Here is a 12,571-nt window from a genome sequence, read left to right as displayed (position 1 = left end):
AAAGACAAGTATAAAGCCATCTGAGTTTGGGCTTCTCTTTGTTGAGAGATTTTAAATCATAATTTTAATATCTTGTTATTTGTCTGTTCAGGTTTTCTATTTCTTCCTGAAGCGTTTTCTAAAATTTATTCATTTCCTCAAGCATAACAAAATTGTTGACATATAATTGTCCAAATAGCCTCATTATACCTTTTATTCCTGAGGCATCTGTTGATACCCACTTTCCCACATCTATTCAACAGAGTACTGGAGGTACTATAAAGAGCAATAATAAGAAGAATGGTACATAAATTGAAATAAAGAGGTAAAATTATCTCTATTTACATGTGACACAATTCTATATGCAGGAAACCACAAAGACTTTAACTCTCCCTCAAAACAACATCACCAGATCTAATAAATAAAGGTGGAAGAAATAAAACTGACCTATAAAAATCCGTAGTATTTTTAAATATATTTTTGAAATATTAAAATTTTTATCAGTGCCTTATAATTATAGATAATATTAGGATTCATTTTGACACAATTATGCATGCATTAAAAAAAATTTATTCTACTTCAGTACATAGTACTTCCTCTTTTCCTCCCTTTCTCCATTCCCCTGCTCTTCTTTCTCTATTCTACTGGTCTTCCATTTCTTTCTTTCTTTATTTACTTATGTAATTTTTTGGAAACATGTTTATTTTCTGTAAACTTATTTTCATTTTGCTTAAGTGTTTTCAGAAGAACGGAGTAGTGGGAGCTGCAGATCAGCCTTCAGTGGCCAACTTGGCCCTCCTATCTTAGGTAGGGAACTACTGGGTCAGCAGAGAGGGCAACTGCCCCTCTGCAGACCAGTCTCAACCTCAGCTTGATTAGCAGTGAACTCAGGAGCTAGAGCAGTCCATTCGCCCTAAAATTCCTTCTTATCCACAGCTTTTTCAATAATGCCTTTTCACTTTCTTCAGGGTCTCTGTAGAGATCAGGCATGATCTTCCATGGGTGTTCACAGGAAAAGGTGCCATGCATGAACAGAAATTCTAAGGCCAGCATCCACCACATCATACCCATAGAGTGAGATCCCTTGATGTTGCACTGAATGGGAATCTCCACATAGCGTAGAGGAAAATCTGTTACGCAGAACAGTGGTAGGCACTTTGACATAAGATGCTTCTTAGCCATAAAAGGTTGGTGGTCAGCCCTAGAATCAGTAACACCAGAACATGTGGCTCCCAAAAAGGCTGCCTTGATCTGTAAAGGTTCCAGAGCTTCTGTGGCAGTAGCAAACTTCAGCAAAGCCTGCTGGTCAGTGTTCCTGGAGGATATGACACTGATATCAGCAGGATTCTCAATGGTAACAACAGCACAAATTTCCAACAGAACCTTTTCCCAGGTCCTCTTCAGATTTATGATGTCGATGCCATCACTTTTCCTCTTATAATATGTTGTTCCATCTGTAAATTAAGATTGGTGCCTCATAAATGGGTTTTTTACTGCAGGAGTTTTGAGGACATCCTCCTGTTTCATTTGTAGGACATCAAAGGCTTCGGACACTTTGACATTTCCCCTTTTAAGTTGTGATAGGAATCAAGAACAGAGTCATATGGACCCCACCCTGGATAATACAGAAAGCCTATTTTTTCAAAGTAGTAATTTATAGATACATATAAATTACCAACATACCATGGTATGTTCTTATATATATGTAGCATAATTTTTTCAATTTCATTCCACAGTTCCACTCTTTTCCCATCCCTCCTCCTTCACCTTCTATCTGCTTCTTTTACTTCTTTTATTTTCATGGATTTCCCCCAACTTTTTCCACTTATTTTGGTCTATCTTATGAATATGAGAGAAAACTTTGACTTTCTGAGTCTGTTTTATTTCATTGAGCATGATTTCCAGTTTCATCTATTCACCAGCAAGTGTCCATAATTTTATTCTTCTTTTAGGTTAGGTAAAGTTCCATTATGTAATATATACAATATTTTCTTTACAACTGTTCATCTGTTGATGAGCACCCAGACTGGTTCTATAACTTGGCTACTGTGAATTGCACTGCTAAAAACGATGTGCCTGTATAAATACAGTATGATGATTTTTAGCTCTTTTGAACTCATACCAAGGAAAGAACATACTATCAAAAGCATGATGCAGATTAAATGCAATCTCTACCAAAAGATCAAATGACATTCTTCACAGAAATAGGGAGAAAAAAAGTTCCAAAATTAATTCGGAAGAATAGAAGACACAGGAGAGCCCAAACAATCCTGAATAAGAGTGATGCTGGATAATAAAAGCTGGTGAGGGTGTGGCAACAAAGATACCCTCATATATTTTTGATGGGAGTGGAAATAAGTGCAACCACTCTGGAAAGCAGTACAGAGATTCCTCAAAAGACTAGGAATGGAACCTCCATCGGAGACAGTTTTCCCTGATATTTCTATATACAATCACCAAGTTAAACAGAAAATCAAGAAAACTCTCTCTTTTATGATAACATTGAAAACTAAAATAAAGATCTTAAGAATATATTTGACCAAGGAATTGGAAGAACTGTACCATGAAAATTATAAAACATTAATAAAAAAATTGAAGAGGGTATGAATAAATGGAAAGTAGTGCACACTCAAGGACTGGAAGAATTAATATTGTTAAAATTGCCATACTACTTTAGCAATATGCTAATTCAGTGCAATACCTATCAAAATCCTAAAGGTATTCTTGAGAAAAATATAAAAACAATCCTGAATTTGTATGGAATTGCACAAGACTCCGAGTAATTAAAGCAATACTGAAAAGAGCAAAACAAAATTGGGGGCACGACATATCCTAATGTAAAATTATACTACAAAGGTACATAGGCAGCAGGTACAAAAGCAGAAAAATAGACCCGTTTAACAGAATACAGAGCCCAGAAAAAAATTCAAACATATACAGTCAACTACTTTCTGATGAGAGCTCCAAATATACACACATATACATACACACATACACAAGAGGGAAATGATGGTCTCTTCAATAAATAGCATCAGGAAAATTGGATTTCTACATGTACAAGAATGAAGTTGAACTCTAATCTTTTTCCACACATAAAAATAAACTCAGAATGGATAAAAGACCTAAATATAAGACCTGAAACCATAAAATTCTTAGAAGAAAACACAGGCAGAAGTCTTCTTGACATTGGACTTGGCAATAATTTCTTGGATATCACATCAAAAACTCAGGCTCCTAAATCAAAAATAAATAAAAGGGAGTACATCAAACTGAAAAGCTGCTGCACAACACTGAGAACAATTGAGAGTAAAAAGATAGCCTAAAAAATGGGAAAAATTTTTTCAAATCAATATGGCTTCAGGGGTTAATATTCAAAATATATAATAGGGAAAATATACAACTCAAAATGAAAACAATAAATAAATGTTATTAAAATATGGCTTAAGGACCTGAATAGACATTTCCCAAAAGATAACATTAAAATGTCCAACAGGTGCATTGAAGAGTGCTTGATATGACTAATATAAGGGAAACACAAACCAAAGTCACAAGGAGATACCATCTCCACCTGTCAGGAGAGCTATCAAAGAGACCACAGATATGAAGTACTGATAAAAATATTTTCATTGCTCTGACCAAAATACCTTACAAGGACAACTTAGAGGAGCAGAAGTTCATTTTGAGATTGTGGTTTCAGAGATTCAGTTTATGGCCATCTAACTCCATTTCTTTAGGCCTGAATTAAGGCAAAACTTCATTGCAGAAGGGTGTGACACAGGAAAACTGTACATCTCATGGAAACTTGGAAACAGAGAGGGGGAGAAAGAGTCGAAGAGAGAGGGAGAAAGGGAGAGGATAGAGGAACCAAGGGGAAGACATAGTCTAAGGCCATGTCCCAAGTGATCTACTTCCTCCAGGTATATCCTATCTGCCTACAGTTATCACCCAGCAGTCCTTTCAAATGATCAAATCCATCAAATGGATTAATTCACTGAAGGGTTTTTACAGTTCTCATAATCAAATTCTTTCACCTTTAAACATCCCTTCATTGCTTAATATGAGTATTTTGGTTGACATTGATGATCTCATTGAAATGGAAAGAAGAAAGAAGGAAGAAGAAAGAAGAAGAGGAGGAGGAGGAGGACGAAAAAGAGTGAGCACACTGTTGGTGAGAATATAGATCAATATTGCCATTTTGGAAAGTAGTATGGAGATTCCTGGAGAAATTTAAAATATAGCTGCCAAATGTCCCAGCAATCCCTTTTCTAGGTATATACCCAAAGAAAATAAAATCACAATTTTGTAAAGATATTTGCACTCTAATGTTCATTGCAGCATTATTCACAATAACCAAGATACAGAAACAAACTCAGTGTCCATCCATACATGAATGGATGAAGAAACTGTGTTGTACATATCCAATGTAATATTATTCAGTCACACAAAAGAAGATATCTGCCTCTTTCAACATTATGGAACTGGAAGAAATTATGCTAAGTGAAGAAAGCCAGACACAGAAAAACATTGTATGATCTCATATGTGGAGCCAAAATGGAGCTAATCAGTGAATTACATACAGATACAAAGTACAACAGTGGTGAGCAGTTTGTGGGTAGGAAGAGAATATGGTGATATGTAGTCAAAAGATTCAAAGTAGAAGATATGTAGGATAAATGAGTTTGTAAATCTAATAATGTACAATATGAGAACTACAGGTAACAATAGTATATTGTATTCAGGATTTTTGCTAAAATAGATCAGAATAACTCATGCCTGAAAGAGAGCCCTTCAGAAGAAATCAATGTTGCAGACACTACCGTGGACTTCAAACTTCCAAATTTATTAGAAAATAAATTTCTGTAATGTGAAAACTAATACACTTAGATAATGTTTCAGGGAGGGGTAGAAAACCTAAGCAAGTTCAGAGTACCTCTGGGATCTTTTGTTTAGGATGTAGTAAATAGGACATTCTTTCTTTCTGACTAAGAAAAATGAGGAAGAATGTAGTCCTAAGAGCTATTGAAAGTCAGGTGAACATCACCAGATGAGCCTCCTAGGGGAAGAAACCAACTCCATAAAGGTAGAAGGTTGGCAGAGTTTGGCAATTTCTACCAGTATTTATTTTATGGGGGCAATAAGTTGTCTATAGTTGATCCACATGATATTACTAATTTTTTACTTTTGGATGACAAAAAGTCAGTTCATAGTAATGAACTTAATGTGTTGCCTAACCTAGAATTTATATTATGCTTTTAAACTGTCTTCAGGGATGCATACATGAAGTTCTATACCTCCGAGAATTTTTTATTTTCTCAATTGCTGCTAAAACATAAATTTTTTTACAGATTAAAGTGAAAAATATTTATTATCCAAGGACTATATTGATCTATTAGAGTATTTGGTGAAAGATTTAAAATAAATCTTGAGTTTGGATAGAGACATGAAGATATTTTAGGTATATATACAGGCACATGTATTGCTGCTGGTGAAACTTTACTCCTTTCCTTCATAGCTGACATCTGTTTGCCTTTTGTTCATTCATTCTTTAAGTAAACATTTAATAAGCCTTTCCCATGCTTTTCACATATGCTTTGTACTGAGAGGAAACAACAAAGTCCTGAGTCAAAGTTCTTTATTACTTACAGGAGTGAGTCCTTAAGCATATGATTACATACATACATATATAAATGTGAGCATGCACTTTAAACAGTCATTGTCCATTTGAAAGAGCTCACCTTAATTCAACTAAATTCAGGCAAACTACATAGACAACTCATGTCCTTGCCCACAATAACCATTCATGGCAAAATATGTAATACACACTAAGGTCCTTCCCAAGTCTTTACTAGAGTTAGCCATGGGAAAATACTCTTTTCTCAGTGGTCTCATCTGTAATGTGTATAGATACACCTAGGACTTCTGGTAACCCTTCTGGACACCATACAGGGAATCTTAGTGGAAAATTGTCAAATACATAGGTTTAGAAGAAAGTTGTGATATTAATTTTTAGTTTCTACACCAATTGTGCCTGAAACAAGTTCATCTTTGGATTGTTCAATTATGTAACCCAATGTCCTTTGCCCTTTTTTTTTTTTTCAGTTAAATGTATTTAGTTTTATGCTACTTGCATCTAAATTATTGTTAATTTACACACCTCTTTCTTCACATGGGAATCTGTACAACATCCTTTAAATTGCCTCTCTCCTTCTGGAAATCTTTATGTTCCCATATAATCCTACATTAAACTCTATAATTGAATTATTAACTTGCAATAGTTATCATTTCTTTTTTACTTTATACTCAATATGAACTTGAGCTTCTTGAAAGGTTAATGACAACTTTTCATTTGTCTTGAAGTGTCTAGTACATAGTCCATGTTAATATTTGTTAAAGTAATGAAAAATTATTCAGAACATAAAATGTACTACAGACATTCATTGACTCAACATACCGTAAAATAAAACATTTGAACTGGAGTCAAATAATACCATAAAGAGAAACTTACATTTTAAAATTATGTAGTTTTATTTTATGATAATAAGTCTTCAAATACATGTTTTTTCACAATTTGCAAAGCTCTCTCATGTAATTTTTCCCACTTGATCCTCACAACAACCCCATGAAATAGGCAGGGTTAATATTTTCATTTTGTAGAAACAAAACTGGTATTTAGAGAGATTATATGAGTTATTTAAAAACTATCTCCAGTCAGGAATAGATCCCGGACAAAGACTAGATATATTATGTATTTATAAGCTATCTTCTGTAGTTCAAAACTAATTTGGTGATTTTGAAGGCGTATGTGTCTTATACTCCTAGTGGCATTCTGTGATGAATAATAATTTCTCCAAATAAATATGAGTAGCATGGTCTTCTCAGCCAGGACATTTTAGAGCCCCATATGTATGTTATATGTGAACAGTCCCATTTGTGGCAATTAGTCATATGTCCTTACTTGCACGTATTGTGAGGTTTCTAAAGAAAATTCTTTAAGCCTTGTCTACAAAGTTTAGATATAGACACATCACTTAGAATGAGTTAGTATATGTCTCAATGGAAATTTGATAATAGAGGACCACAGGATCTTTGAGAGAGAAGGGAGAGAGTAAATAATTATGGAATTATATACTGAAACTAATAAAAAGGACTAAGGGAAATTGAGCAATTTCTCAGAGTACAAAGATGGTTGTTGTACTTGATTCTCCTTGGTTCAAACTCCAAGTTTCCTGTAAGGTCTTGGGGAGAACTAATGAGAAGCAAAAAAAAAAAAAAAAAAAAGGACTATCTCTAGAACTCCAATTTTTTTTCCTGTGAATCAATCACCACTCTTTCTGTCTTCTAGCAGATGAAGAGCAAGATGATCAATGAAGGTCACAACTATGTCTCACTATGATGTGGACATTCTGTAGAGTGTGGCAGGATTCTAATGAGTCACATTAGAATACTGTCTATCCAGTGGCAGAAGGGGAAGCACTAGGGGACCACCTAAATCAGCAGGACCACAGGGTGTGAGAAGTCAAAATGGATTAGCACCTACATTAGGAAGGGTGAACTCCCCAGGAAGGAGCTAAAATGGCACTTTATATGAGAAAGCAGTTGATTTTCTACCTATTGTGAGACTTAAGCAGTCTAGTACCTAAATGGTGACTCCTCAGCATAGCTGAACAAAAGTCTTGTAACTTGGTTCTGATATCATCAGAAAGTAACCTTTTTCTAATATGATCAGAATGACTTTTCCATTCTTCTCCATTTTACCTAGGTCATGGGGAGAAGGGGAAAAGGGTTAGGAAAGGTGTACATATGATTCAAAATTTTTATGTATCACTAGATGTGCATCTTCATTGGCCAAAATTCATTTGATGGCCACACACAGCTTAAAGAGAAGCTAAGGCAGGACATCCTCATTTTGAATAGCAGGAGTTCTCTGGTAATAATTAGATTTCGTTATAGTGAGAGTAAAGGGAGAAGTGCTATTTGGGCATTACTAGCAGTCTGCTGTAATACTATTGTGCAAGCAGCTCAAGAAGGTTGACAGGAACAAACTTGTATAAGTGACATCAATGTGGCCAGACAGCACAGGGGCTGACAGAGGGTAAGAGGGAGAGCAGGAGTAACAACTGGAACAGAAGTCTGGCAAAGGTTAGGTTAGGTGCACATTCCATGTGAAACAACTCTGCCCTTAGGAGGATCCCAGAAAGACATTAGCAGGAAATGTCTTTCTATTTGACAAGTGGGAACTAATAAGCCATTGGTCATAGATACATAGACTGTTAAAATAGCACACGAGCTTCCACAAGACAAGGGCAGGGGGCATTTTAGATGTGTGTCAGAATTTTAGTAACCTTTATTAAAATATTGATCAATATTGCCATTATAATATTATAAGTGAATATTGATTAATATTCACATGTAAATATAGTCACTTTATATCTAGAGATTCATAGTTTTAATGGTCTTATTGATTTTATGTGATGAATAGACAAAATGATATAAAATGTATGTCAGGTCTAGGATGTAGATAGTTATGGGAAGGAAGGAAAGAAAGGATTAAACTTAGGCTCATAAAAGTGAAAGTTCTTAGAGAACAATTTTGACATAGTGTTTAAACTGACCCTTTTAATAAATGGCAACCTTAAGAAAACTCAGCATATGAAATGCATGGAAGGTCAAGTCACTGACAGACATCTCAGGTGAACCCAGGAGAGATGTTTTGATTTGACCTTTTCATGTATCTGGGTCTCAGTTATTGAGTTAGGTGATTATTTTTCTCAGTTTCTAAAAGAGATAACACACACACACACACACACACACACACACAAATGAACAAACAAACCAAAAAACAAAACCGATTTCAGAAGTCATATAATTTAAAATAAATACCCTCAGAATGCCTTAACTTCAACAGACTGGACTTTGTGTCTATGCTGTCATATTGATATTTAAAAATTATTCTCATAGCAAGATTCTTGAAACTGTAACAAAGTATTTACTATAATTCAAGTTTTGGAAGTGTCAAATAATTTGCTTTGGAGAGTTATCTCCAGGGAAAGATAGAACAGGTCTCCATGTGGAATTTGAGCAGTGAGAACAGACTTAACCATACCTGATCCATACCAATGGGCTGTAGTGGCAAAGTCAGGTTTCCCACTGGAGAGTGCTCATAGGGTTTTTCAAGACAGTTTCTCAGAGTTGTGAAGGCTAGATTATTTTTATCATTCTTATTCTAAAAACCAAAAGATATTGCAAAATTTCTACCCCTTGAGGTTTCCCTACAGTAGGTAAGGAATCTTCTTTTTTTGATTCACTATACACAAATGGGGTACCACTTTTCCTTTCTATAGTTGCACAAGATTTGAATTATTCTCTCTACTTGACTGACAAGATTTGAGGCAAGTTATTTAAAATTTCTGGCTTGTTTTGTTTTATCTTTTTTTAAAACACAATTGAAAAATAAGTTTACCTCAAAGGCTTATTGAGATTTCACAAGCTGACACAAGCTAACCATTCAGTAGCCACATTGTGAGTAATGAGGACAATGCTTACAATATTATTTCATGAAAATCTGCTGGAGCTCTCTGTTCCCAGACAAGAAATAAGAATTCCTAGTGAAGAATTCCTACGTTTTCATTTCCTTTCATTATAAGGTTGTGTTTTCTTTATACGAGTTCCTTCTAAGCAGTTGTGCTCTGTGCTACTTCTGCTCTGGTTTGGGGATGTGTTTTGTCCTAGTTTCAGCTCCTGCCTGAAATTCTGAGATTATTTTATGCTATTTGAGGAATGCTTTTTTTAGTAGTGCCATATCCTTTTGATTCAGTGATTACTACCTAATTTCTTTGACTTGAAATTTTTCCACTTAATCATTTTTGGAAAGTGAGAAGATATTTTTATTAAAAAAAATTCTTTTACAACAACTTCATTTTAGTTTCCTGATGTTGCTAGGATGACAAATAGTGACGTAAGAATAAAACTTTGTTGTCTCACAGCTCTGGTAGTTAGAAGTCTGAATTCAGCAGGGCTGTGCTCCCTCAGGGATTCTACATGAGAATTTGCTTTTTGCCTCTTCCAGCTTCTGGTGGCTACCTTGCCATTTCTGTATTTGGGGCCCCACACTGAATTTGCACAAGTGTCTTTGATACCACCATTTATAGGTGATGAATTCTGCTTCCTCAGATGTTGAAGTGTAATGTCAGAGAAGCATGCCAAGGCAAGAATATTGTGCAGATTTTATTTAAAGGTAATAACACAAACATCTCCCAAGAGGGAGAAGTGGGCCAAAACTGATGTTCTAGAATCCCAAGAAGTGGGCACACCCTGCATTTTTTATATATTTGAGTCTCCTTTGTTCTCCTGTTCTCTCCCTGCTTATCTCTTTCCTTCTTGCCTATGTGACTAGGCCTGGGAGATGCCATGACCTGGCAAAAAGTTGGGAAGCAGATGGCAGGGGAAAGGGCCGCAGGGAGGATTCAGGTAGGTAGGGACCAAGAAAGCATTAATTAGCAATTCCCTGCCTGCAATTTTTTAGGGGAGGAATAGTTAGGCAGGTAACCTTGGTGATCAAAATGGCACTTGAGACACTGAAATTCCAATCTCCCAGGGGTGGTCTCCAGCTTACCAGACCAGATGGCCTTCATTCTTGGATTTCACCAGATTTCTTATTCTACATTAACTACCTGTCCTCAATTCTGGCTTCATCTTCACATTTCCTTTCTTTCTGTGCATGTCATTTGGATAAGGATATTTGAGACAGCATTTGGAGATGACCACTGTAATCCAGGGTAATCATCTCATCTCAAAATCCTTAGTTTAATTACATCTGTAAAGTTTTTTTTTTTTTTTCCCCAAATAAGATAACATTTAGAAATTCTAGCAATTAGGCCTTGATATATTTGAGTGGCCTTTATTCAACTATAATATATATACTTGCCTTGCAAAGGTATATCTCCTCCATGATGAGATACCCATCTATTCTGTCCTCAAATGACATGACTCATGTTTTTGTTTGCTAAATTGTCTCAGATTGTAGGATTGTTTGAGATACACATGCTTCTAGGAGTAGGTATTGTAAAAGTGAAATTGCTTTGTAGCAACTTCATTCACCACCCATACCCCTGAGCTAAGCCTTCAATATTAAAGTGCCTGAGGAAATTGCTTTAAGTGTTGAACAACACATCTCATGTTGTACATCCGGCAAATCAACAAAAATGCCTGCCAATCTTCAGGCCTGTCCACAAAAGTTGAAAAAGTTCCTGGTAGAAAAATGTGGGAGGTACAGAGAAACTACTTGTAGTACAAAGTCTGATATTCTGACCTAAGAGGAATTTCATGTTCGTAGAAAAACAGAAGCATTGACCTAGAAGTCACTTATATAACACCTTTCTCCTAAAACAACTCAGTTTATGAATAAGAAAACTAAGTCAACAGTGAGGAAGAAGTTGGGAAAAGGACCTGAGTCCCATAGGAGTCACCACTGGGGCTAAACGCCAAGTGCTTTGTCTCCACTGTTGGCGCTTCCTGCAACCCTTACTGAGGAGGTTTGCCACTTGATTCCATCAACTTCTAGATTCCAAAAACATCCTGAGACACAAAGAGATAAGCCAAATTGACTATTGTGATGTATATTAAACGTTTCATTATTCTTTCCTGTCTTGATAAAGAAAAAAATGAGAAATCAAAGTAAGTGCAAGAATTTGACAAACACAGCACCCCTTCATGTACAAAACACTAGAAAAACTAGGGAAAATAGGAACATGCCTCAACATGCCCAACAAAAGAGGTGAAAGACCTCTACAATGAAAACTACAGAATGCTAAAGAAAGAAATTGAAGAAGACCTTAGAAGATGGAAAGATCTATGCTTTTGAATAGGCATAATTAATATTGTCAAAATGGCCATACTCTCCAACTCCATTCATTTACCTGGAAATGCCATAATTTCACTCTTCTTTAAGGCTGAGTAATATCCCATTGTGTATATATACCACATTGTCTTTATCCATTCATCTGTTAAAGGGCATTGACGTTGTTTCAATAGGGGTAATTGTGAATTAAGCTGCTATAAACATTGATGTGGTTGTGTCACTGTAGTATGCTGATTTTAAGTCCCTTGGGTATAAACCAAGAAGTGGGATAGCTGGGTCAAATGGTGACTCCATTTCATATCATAATAAGTGAACTAAGTCAATCCCAAAAAACCAAAAACTGAATGTTTTCTCTGATATGAGGATCCTAATTCACAATAAGTGGGTGGGGGGGAGGAAAAAATAGAGTTGCTTTGGATTAGGCAGAGGGGAGTTAAGGAGGGAAGGGAGTATAGGGGTAGAAGAATAATAGAACTAATTGGATATTATTACCCTATGTACATATATAATTACATGACTGGTGTTTTTCTACAACAAGTACAACTAGAAGAAGGAGAAGTTATTCTACATTTATGTATAATATGTCAAAATGCAATCAACTATTGTGTATAATTAATTAGAGCAAATACAAAAAAAAAACAGAAAAAAAGTTGAAAATCAAAAAAAACGAAAAATAAGTGCAAGAAAATTGGCCAGAAATTTTTCTTCAAAAGATACAGAGAACACAAGAAAAAA

General features: G+C 35.5%; 1 pseudogene; it reads right to left on the bottom strand.

The window, feature by feature from the left end:
* Positions 1-794: 794 nt before the first annotated feature.
* The window catches only part of LOC124982941 (40S ribosomal protein SA-like), a 78,244-nt pseudogene continuing 66,467 nt past the window's right edge, over positions 795-12,571 (bottom strand).

This window comes from Sciurus carolinensis, chromosome 4 (assembly GCF_902686445.1).
Source record: "Sciurus carolinensis chromosome 4, mSciCar1.2, whole genome shotgun sequence".
Taxonomy (NCBI): Eukaryota; Metazoa; Chordata; class Mammalia; order Rodentia; family Sciuridae; genus Sciurus; species Sciurus carolinensis.
This window is presented reverse-complemented; position numbering and strand designations above follow the sequence as displayed.